Below are 11446 nucleotides of genomic sequence, written 5' to 3'. Positions count from 1 at the left end.
CTCCCAGTACCAATTTTCTGTATTAGTCCATTCTCACACTGCTATAAAGAACTACCTGAGACTAGTTAATTTATGAAGAAAAGAGGTTTAATTGACTCACAGATCCACAGGCTTAACAGGAGGCATGACTGGGAGGTCTCAGGAAACTTACAATCATAGTGGAAGGTGAAGGGGAAGCAGGTACGTCTTACAATGGCAGAGCAGGAGAGAGAGAGAGAGAGAGGGAGAGCAAGTATTGAAGTGCCACACACATTTAAATCATCAGATCTTGTGGGAACTCACACACTATCATAAGAACAGCATGGGGGAAATCTGTCCCCATGATCCAATGACCTCCCACCAGGTACCTTCCCTAAAATTGGAAATTACAATTCAACATGAGATTTGGCTGGGGAAACAGAGCCAAATTATATCACATGGCTTTACTTCCAGGCTTTCTGTCCTATTTCATTGGTTGATGAGTCTCTTTTTATGCCAGTTCCATGTTGTTTTTATTACAATCTTTATATCTTGGAGTTGGGTAGGGTGATATCTCCAGTTTGTTCTTTTATCTTGAGATTATTTTGGCTATTTGGGGTATTTTGTTGTTCCATTGGAATTTAATGATTATTTTTATCTATTACCATGAAAAATGACATTGTAATTTTGATAGGGATTCCTTTGAATCTGTAACTCTTTTAATTCAGTCGTTGAAGTGTCACAGCCCCTCTGTTTACAATCCATCAGCAGGAACTAGTCACATGGTCCTGTCAGGTAAAAGGCGACTGGGAAATGTAGTCTAGCCATCTGCCTGGGAAGAGGATATGGGTTTAGTGAGAATCTAGCCAGTCTGTCAGAAGTACCGTAGAATCTCTTCAGGGGGTGTATTAGTTTTCTAAAGCTTCTGTAACTGCAACTGGTTGGTGATATGGTTTGGATCTCTGTCTCACCCAAACTTCATGTTGAAATGTAATCCACCATACTGGAAGTAGGAGACACTGGTGGGAGGTTATTTGATCATAGGGACAGTTTCTCATGGTTTAACACCACCCCCCCCCTTGGTGTTGCTGTCAGTATAGTGAGTTCTTGTGAGATCTGATTGTTTAAAAGTGTGTGGCACATACCCCGTCTCTCCCACTCTCTCTCTTTCTCCTGCTCTGGTCATGTAAAGTGTTGGCTCTCCCTTTGCCTTCCACCGTGATTGTAAGTTCCATGAGGCCTCCCCAGAAGAAGATGCCACTATGCTTCCTGCACAGCCTGTACAGGAATTTATAACCTCTTTTGGTTATAAATTACCCAGTTTCAGGTATTTCTTTATAGCAGTATGACAATGAACTAATATAGTTGTTTTACAACGGTAATTAATTCTCAAAGTTTTGGAGGGCAAAATTCTGAAATCAAGGTGTTGCCAGGGCCAGGGCTTTCTATGAAGTCTCTAGAGCAGAAGACTCCTTCCTTGTCTCTTTCAGCTTTTGGTGGTTGCTAGCAGCAATTCTTGTCATTTCTTGACTCATAGCTACATCACTCCCATTTCTGCCTTCATCTTCACATGGCCATCTTCCTTCTATGTATATTTTGTGCCTTCAAATCTTCCTCACCTTATAAGGGCACCAGTAATTGGATTTAGGGTCCATTCTAATCCAGTATAATTTTATCTTAACAGGATCACATCTGTAAAGTCTACTTCCAAATAATGTCACATTCACAGGTACAAGGGATTAGAACTTCAACATATATTTTGGGGAGACACAATTCAACCCACTATAAGGAGAATATTGATTTCCTATTACACAATACCTGTGGATCAGGAGTGCAGGCACAAGTTAACTGGTCTTCTGTTCAGGCACTCCCAGGCTGAAATGAAGGTATCTGCCAGTACTATGGTTCTCATGTGAACCTCAAGCCCCTCTTCCAAGCTCACATAATTTTATTCTTTTAGGTTATAGAACTGAAGTCCCTGGTTTTTGCTGTTTGCTGATCAAGGGTCAGCAGCATCTTCAAAGTCAGCAGGAGCATATCTCTCTGATGCTTTGTCTTCTTTTAAAGGCTCACCTGATTAAGTCAGGCCCACCCAGGATAATCTCTGTTTTGATTAGCTCGAAGTCAACGAATGAGTAATATAATCACAGGAGTAATATCTCATCATAATACCAGGTTCTAAACACACTGAATAGGAAGGGATTATACAAAACTGTGGGTCACCGTGGGTCATTTTAGAATTCTGCCTACCACAGGGGATATATTTATTATAAACCCAAGTAGATTTAGAATTAAAATCATAAATCTGTAAAAGAATCCATTTTGTGGCTGGGAACAGTGGCTCATGCCTGTAATCCTAACAATTTGGGAGGCCGAGGTGTGTGGATCACTTGAGGTCAGGAGTTCGAGACCAGCCTGGCCAACATGGTGAAACCCTGTCTCTACTAAAAATACAAAACTTAGACAGGCGTGGTGGCACATACCTGTAATCCCAGCTACTCTGGAGGTTGAGGCAGGAGAATCGCTTGAACCCAGGAGGCGGAGGTTGCAGTGAGCTGAGATCGTGCCATTGCACTCCAGCCTGGGCAAAAGGAGAGAAACTCCGTCTCAAAAAAAAAAAAGAAGAAGAAGAATCCATTTTGTGTTTTGATATATTTGCGTTAAGGAATCTTTGCATAATTTGATATTTATGTATTTACAATGTTTCAGAACATTTGTCTAATTAAACAAAGAAGTCAGCCTTATGATAGCATCTAAAATTATAATTGTACAATGAGTTCAGGCAGGTTCACTATGTTGAAATCATTCTAGTGTCTTCAAGTTTATGAGAGCTTAAGGCTGAGCCCTTTTCACAGTTACTATTATAGAATCCCATGTCTGAGCTCTTCATACACGTTGATCTTTTCTGAGTTCAAGGGGTACCATTTTTTATTTCTTTCATCTGCTTGCAGTAATCTGTAATCCTCACTGATGTTCAAGCTAACTTCCTCAGTCTTGATTAGATTCTGAATTTTTTAAGCTGTCTTTATCCTAATGTCTGGTATCTATTTCCTGGTCCCATAAGATAAATGAGTCACATAGAGGTAATTTAATAAGACTATAACAAAAAGCCAAGCTGTATAACTGTAAAGCATTTTATTCTATCTTTCCCTGACCAACCCCACAAAGTTCCAACAAACACTTAAAGATGCCAAATGTATTAGTGCGTTTTCACACTGTGATAAAGAACTACCTAAGACTAGGTAATTTATAAAGAAAAAAAAAGTTTTAATTGACTCACAATTTTGCATAGCTGAGGAGGCCTCAGGAAACTTACAATCACAGCAGAAGGTGAAGGGGAAGCAAAGCACATCTTACATGTCAGCAGGAGAGAGAGAGAGAATAAAAGGGGAAGTGCCACACACTTCCAAACAACCAGATCTCATGAGAACTCACTCACTATCATGAGAACAGCATGGGAGAAGTCCACCCCCATGATTCAATCACCTCCCACCAGGCCCCTCCCCTGACATATGGTGATTATAATTCAAGAGATGAGATTTGGATGGGGACACAGAGCCAAACCATATCACCAACTATCATATAAAAACAAGTGAAAAATAATTCTATGCTATTGGTAATGAAGTTTAGATTTTCAAAAAGTAGAGAGAAGGATCCACCTCCCCCAGACCCATCCAACCATTGAGTGTGGTGATCCAACTTGGCTCATTTCTGTGGGGTCAATCAGTTAGGAGTTTCTTCTTGGCAACAGGACAGACTACAGTGAGGCAAGTGAGGTCCCCAGGGTGCAAAGTGCAAGGCAGCACTCATTCTCAGGCATGTGCTGGAAAAGATGCCTGAACTCCTTCATAGGGTCAGTACCTGAGAATGACACCTCCATATATTTTTCACTCCAGGTACCTTGCTCCTTGCTTACCTAAGCCTATTCTCAGTCCTATTGAGCACCTGAAAATTCTTTTTAGAGTGATTCTGTTTACAAAGACTTTTCAAAAAATCAAGAAAAGGCTACTCCCATCCCTCATCTTTTGGTGAGAGTTCCTGCTGGAGCTGGCTTTTTTTTCCCCAGGTGAGGCCATACCTGGAGGGTTCACCTTTTGACCTGGTAATTGTCCCATCTTTCAGAGCAGCTCCACCTGTACAAACTCTCTCGGAAGTCTCACGTCTCCCATATTGAATCCATTACAAAGTCACTTAAGAATAACCTTTGCAGCATATTTATTTTTTAAGAAATCAGAAAATTCAGATCTGCCAAAAATAATAACACAACTACCCTTCACATTTTGAAGGATGATTGTTTACCTTTTTTATGGATAGACACACTTTAGTTTTACATTTTTAGCTGCAAATTGTGTTTTATGATTGGCAGATTAAAAAGCTAGAATACCAATCTATTTCAGGAAATGAGGCTCCAGCTTTTGGTTTCACGCAAGAGGTGCTGACTGCCGCTTTTGGGATTCAAACTGCAGCTCAGCTCTGCATCCATTCAACTCTGTGATGTGGGTGCTCAGCTGGCAGGATGATCTGGGACTCATACATAAGGGCGAATATGTAAGACTCCATATGGAAAGAAAAGTCACCAAAACTGCTCCAACTTGAGCTTTCCCTATGTGAAGGTGATGCAATTGTACACAACCTAAAGATTCAAATGTCCCCACACAGCCCAAGACCTGAAAAGATGACCCCTTCAGATTCAAGAAACCTTTCATTGCCCTATTGAGTGGGAGTCTCCATAACTCTGGCATGCCCTTAATTCTGCCTCCATCAAATAGACAGACTTTAGTTTGCTTGAGGAGAAAACGAACACAGAACAGAAATTCCAACCACAGAAATAACAATAGCCAACATTTACTAAGAGCTTACTAGTCTACTAAGTGTTTTTTGTTTATAATTAACATTTCACAAAAATTCAATGAGTAGCCATGATTCTTATCCCTATTTTACAAATGAGAGAACATGTTTAGAAAGGTCTGTGTCTTGCTCAGGGTCTTGCTAGTAAGTGAAGGATAAAGAACCCTATGCCTTCTCTCTTAATACCTGCACTAAACTGCCACTCACATTTGCTTGTAGCGATTAAAACTCACATCATTATTTATAACAAGAGCATATAAAATACAACAACAATTATACATAACAACCATAAAAGGTAATGTTGTATCTTTTAAAACCAAATCACATGCAGAAAGTACTAGAAGTTATACAAATGAGAAAAAAATGTGAAATACAATTTGGAAAGTTTCTAAGAACTCAAAGGGAAAATTCAAATATTTAATTCAAATCTGCTGAGGCGAGGTTTTTGCTTCCTTCAGTTGCCCGTTGAGAAAACTCCATACTTCTTATTTTGTCAAGGCTTATAGGTTAAGGGACTGGTAATGTAACAAATTCTTAGTGAGAGCTTCTTGCATGCCAGGAAGGTTACATGCACTCACTCTATATTTGTAGACTTTATAAATATGAGACAAAGTATTATTGTTTCAGTTTTACAGAAGAAGTCACTGAGGCTCAGAAAGGCTGATCTTGGATCTGGCACCAGTACTAGAAAAGAAGGCAGGCTTCAGACCACTTCTGTTTACTTCCAAAGTCTATAGGAGCTGTGCTCTACTCCCTTGGCCAAGGAAAGCAATTTTGAGGGTCATGACCTAGAAGCATGGTGATGCCTATGTCTGTATTTTTTTTTTTTCCTCCATGAGAAAAAGCTCCATTTATGGCTGTATTTGCTATCAACTTCCTACGCGTTCTCCTATATTTCAAGGATTTTCACAGTCTTCTTGTCCGCTCTCATTTTGTGTATTCCAAATATCATATTCTTTTTCTGAAGTATAAACCATACATCAGCTCTCTCTGAGATAAGGACCTCTGTTTTAGTGTTAAATGTGGAAGCATGATATAAAAGCAAAGCAGAGAATCTCAGTAATCAAGATTTGGGAAATTGTGGAGGGAGGGATATTCAGTGTTTCCTGATGAGTACTTTAAGGCTGAGACAGGCTTTAAGAACAGACATCCAGACTCAAAGTATCAACTCGAAGACCACTTATTTATTACAAAGTGAAAGAGGAACTTTTACAATGGAAAGATTCAGAAAGTGCCACCTTATCCAATGATCAAACCTTGACCCTACTCATGATGGGGGAAACTGACATAAATTGCTTCCCAAGTGGAAGAAGCATTGATGTCACATATGTGGAAATCTTGCCCAGAATATTTTATCTAAATCAAATTAAGCAGAAACAATCATACAAATCTAGATTGTAGGACATTCTATAAGACAATTGTCCTGTAATATTTTAAAAAATCGATATTGGGGAAGAACTCTTCTGTATTAAAGGAAGATAAAGAGACATTACAACTATATGCAATGTGAGATTCTTAATTGGACCCTCCATCCAAAAAATAGCTATGCAAATATTAAATAAAGGTCATTATCTAAAACAGAAATTTGAACATTGTGTTAGTAGATTTTGTGTTGCTATAAAGGAACACCTAAGGCTGGGTAATTTATAAGGAAAAAAGATTTATTTGGCTCATGACGCTGGATAGCTGGAAAGCTCAAGATTGAGCATCTGCATCTTGTGAGGGTCTCATACTGCTTCCACTCATGGAGGAAGTTGAAGGGAAGCCAATGTGTGCCAAGATCACATGCCAAGAAAGGAAGCAGGAGACAGAGCAAGATGATGGCATTGAAGGCTTTACCAATTATACCCCTGCAAGGACACCAATTTAACAACTATGTACATGAAAAAAACAGTTTCATAAGAAAGAAAAATCAGGAGAGCACTCATAGTACCTTGTTTCAACTTCATAGCACTGAAAGAGGTGCTGAAGAGATAACAAAAGGAATCTGGAATCACCACCAACACCCCTTCCCCATCCCTGTGCAGTGGTGGCATGGACAAGAGAGTGATTCCATGTGCTGGGGAGAGGGAGAGTGCAGCAACTGTGTGGCAATGAGCTCAGTGCTGTTCTGCTATAGCAGAAAGCAAAACCAACACAAACTCAGCTGACACCTGTCCATGGAGGAAGTATTTAAATCAGTCCTAGTCAGAGGAAAATCACTGATGCCAGCTGTCAGAACTTGAGGTCCTATATATAGGTCTTGCCATCATGCGGTAAAGTGCTCTGGGGACCTAAACTTGATAAGTTGTCTAGGCCACAAGGACTACAAATCTTAGATGAGTCCTAGTACTGAACTGGGCCCAGAGCCAGTGGACTGAGGGAGCATGTGACCTCCTAAGACACAAATTTGGGCAGCTAAAGGACTGCTGGCCTCACCCCTCTCCTAACCCCAGGTTTCAAAGCTTGTGGCTCCAAAAGAGACCCTTTCCTTCTGTGTGAGGATAGGAGAGGGAAGAGTTTGGAAGCCTTTGTCTTGCACCTTGAATACCAGTTCAGCCACAGTAGGATAGGGCACCAATGAGATCCGTAAGTCACCCTTTCTAGGCCTTAGTTCCTGGCTAACACATCTAGACACACCCTTTGCCTGAAGGGAACCCACTAACTTGAAGGGAAAGACTCAGTCTTGAAGAATTCACCACCTGCTAACTGAAGAGCCCTTGGACCCTGAATAACCAGCAGCGATACCCAGGTAGTACAACATGGGCCTTGGGTGACACTCTGACACTTGCTGGCTTCAGGTGAAACTCAGCATATTCCCAGTTCTGGTGGCTGTGGGGTAAGGCTCCTTCTGCTTGAGAAAAGAGGAGGGAAAGGTAAAGGGGACATTGTCTTGCACCTTAAGTACCAATTCAGCCACAGTGGGTAGACCATTAAGCAGGTACCTGGGGTCTCTGATTCTAGGACTTGGCTCTTGGATGGCATTTCTGAACCTGACCTGGGTCTGAGGGAAGCCCAATGCACTGAAGAGTGATTCCAAGGCCAGGCAGCATTCATCACGAGCTGACTGAAGAGCCCTTGAGTCTTAAGAGAACATTAATGGTAGTCTGGCAGTACTCTCCACAGGCCTGTGGTGGCATTGGCTGATGGGTGGAGCTCCTCTGCCTTTGGAAATGGGAAGGAAGAGTGGGAAAGACTGCACCTTGTGGTTTGAGTGTCAGCTCAGCTGCCGTGCAATAGAACACCAGACAGACTTTTTAGGTATTTGACTCTAGTTCCTGGTTACCAGATGGCGCCTCTGGACCCATCCAGGATCTGAGGGAACTTGTCTCCCTGAAAGGAAGAACACGGTCCTGGTTGGCTTTGACACCTGCTGATTATAGAGCCCCAAGGCCTTGAGAAAACATAGACGGTAGCCAGGGAGTGGTTTCAGTGGGCCATGGGTGAGACCCAGTGCTATGCTGGCATCAGGTCTGACCCAGCACAATACTAGTGATGGTGGCCACAAGTTTACCTGTGTCACTCCACCCCAGCTCCCAGTGGCTCAGAACAGAGAAACAGGATCCATTTGTTTTGTTTGGGAGAAAGTAAAGGAAGAGACCAAGAGTCTTTGCCTGGTAATTCAGAGAACTGTTTTGAAATATTTTCAAGACTATCAAGGCAGTACCTCTACAAGTCTGCAAGAACCACAGCGTTATTGGGCTTGAGGTGTGCCCCAAAGCAAGTGAGGCTTAGATCACAACACTGAAGTCCTTTAGAATCTCTAGAAAGCCTTCCCAGGAATAATGGGGACAAAGAAGCCCAGATGGCAAAGACTACAATAAATACCTAACTCTTCAATGCAAAGACACAGATAAACATCTCCAAATATCAAGACTATCCAGGAAAACATGATCTCAATAAATGAACTAAATAAGGTACCAGGGACCAATCCTGGAGAAAGAGAGATATGTGGCATTTCAGACAGAGAACTTAAAATAGCTGTTTTGAGGAAACTAAAAAAAAAAAAAAAAAAAAAATCAAGAAATCACACAGAAGGAATTCAGAATTCTATTAGATAAATTCAACAAAGAGATCAAAACAAAAAGTAACAAGTAGAAATTATGGGTTGAAAAACGCAATTGACAGAGAGGAGATACATTGGAGTCTTTTAATAGCAGAATTGACCAAGTGGAAGAAAGAATCAGTGAGCCTTAAAACCAGCTATTTGAAAATACAGAGAAGGAGGAGAAAAAAGAAGAAAAAAGAATGAAGCACGCCTACAAGATCTAGAATACAGCCTCAAAAGAACAAATCTAAGAGTTATTTGCCTTAAAGAGGAGATAGAGAAAGAGATAGATATAGAAAGTTTATTCAAAGGAATAATAACAGAATGTCAGAAACCTAGAGAAAGATATCAATATCCAAGTAAAAGAAGGTTATAGAATACCAAGCATATTTAACCCAATCAAGACTACCTCCAGGAATTCAATAATCAAACTGTCAAAAGTAAAACATAAAGGAAGGATCCTAAAAGGAGGGAGAGAAAAGAAATAAATCACGTACAATGGCACTCCAATACATCTGGAGAAGGCTTTTCAGTGGAAACCTTACAGGGCAGGAGAGACCTTACAGTAGCAAGACATATTTAAAGTGCTGCAGGGGGGAAAAAATTATCCTACAATTGCCCTACAATTGTATGTCTAGCAAAAACATCCTTCAAACATGAAGGAGAAATTAAAACTTTCCCAGACAAAAAAAGAAAAAAAAAAAGCTGAAGGATTTTAACACACCCAGTCCTGCAAGAAGTGCTAAAAGGAGTACTTCAGTCAGGCAGATTAAAATGTTAATGAGCAATAAGAAATTATCTGAAGGTACAAAGTTCACTGGTAATAGTAAGTGCATAGAAAAACATAGAATATTATAATACTGTAACTGTCATGTGTAAACAATTCTTAAATAGAAAGACTAAATGATGACCCAACCAAACATAATGACTATAACAACTTTTCAAGACATAACAGTACAACAAGATGTAAATAGAAACAACAAAAAGTTAAAAAAAATCAGGGGGACAAAGCTAAGGTATAGAGTTTATACTAGTTTTCTTTTTCCTTGCTCATCTGTTGTTTTACAGAGACAGTGTTAAGCTGTTTAAATAATGGGTTATAAAATAGTACTTGCAAGCCTCATGTTAACCTCAAACCAAAAAACATACAGCAGGCACACAAAAAATAAAAAGGAAGAAACGAAATTAATCCCCAGAGAAAATCACCTTCACTAAAAAGAAGGCAGAAAGAAACAAAAGAGGAAGAAAAAGATCTCAAAGCAACCACAAAACAAATAACAAAATGGCAGGAATAAGTCCTTACTTATCAATTATAACATTGAATGTAAATGAACTAAACTCTCCAATCAAAAGACATACTGTGGGTGAATGGATGAACAAAAAGGTATCCAGTAATCTGTTGCCTAAAAGGAACACTTATAAAGACACACAAAGACTGAAAGTGAAGAGATGGAAAAAGACATGTCATGCCAATGAAAATCAAAACAGAGCATGAGTACCTATACTTACATCAGACAAAATAGATTTCAAGGCAAAAACTGTAAGAAGATGTAAAGAAGATCACTATATGATGATAAAGGTGTCAATCCAGCAAGAGGATATAACAATTGTAAATATATATGCATCCAGACCTGGAGCACCCAGATATATAAAGCACATACTGTTAGAGTGAAAAAGACAGATAGACACCAATATTATAACAGCTGGAGACCTCAACACCCCACTTTTAGAATTGGACAGATCTTCCAGAGAGACAATCAACAAATAAATATTAGATGTAATCTGCACTATAGGCCAAATGAATCTAATAGATATTACAGGCCATTTCATCCAACAGCTGCAGAATACATATTCTTTTCCTCATTCTTAAGGACACATCACATATTAGCTCACAAAACAAATCTTAAGACATTCAACAAAATTGAAATAATATCAAGCATCTTCCCTGACTACAATGGAATAAAACTAGAAATCAGTAATAAGAGGAATTTTGCAAATTATACAAACATGTGGGAATTAAGCAATATGCCCCTGAATGACGAGCAGGTCAATGAAGAAATTAAGAAGAAAACTGAAAAATTTCTTGAAGGAAATTATAATGGCAACGCAACATACAAAAACCTATGGGACACAGGCAAAAGCAATACTATCAAGGAAGTCTATTGCTATAAGTGCCTCCATTAAAAAAGGAGAAAACCATCAAATAAACAACCTAACAATACATCTTAATGAACTAGAAAAGCAGTAGTTAACCAAATCCAATATTAATAGAAGAAAATAAATAATGAAGATTGGAGCAGAAATAAGTAAAATTGAAATGAAAAAAACAACATAAAAAAATCAATGAGGTGGCAGAGCAAGATGGCCGAATAGGAACAGCTCCAGTCTCCAACTCCCAGCCAAGCGACACAGAAGACCGGTGATTTCTGCATTTTCAACTGAGGTACTGGGTTCATCTCACTAGGGAGTGCCTGACAATCAGTGCTGGTCAGCTGCTGCAGCCCGATAAGCGAGAGCTGAAGCAGGGTGAGGCATCGCCTCACCTGGGAAGCACAAGGGGAAAGGGAATCCGTTTTCCTAGCCAGGGGAACTGAGACACACAACACCTGGAAA

This window comes from Mandrillus leucophaeus, unplaced genomic scaffold (assembly GCF_000951045.1).
Source record: "Mandrillus leucophaeus isolate KB7577 unplaced genomic scaffold, Mleu.le_1.0 Scaffold243, whole genome shotgun sequence".
In the NCBI taxonomy this organism is placed as follows: domain Eukaryota; kingdom Metazoa; phylum Chordata; class Mammalia; order Primates; family Cercopithecidae; genus Mandrillus; species Mandrillus leucophaeus.
This window is presented reverse-complemented; position numbering follows the sequence as displayed.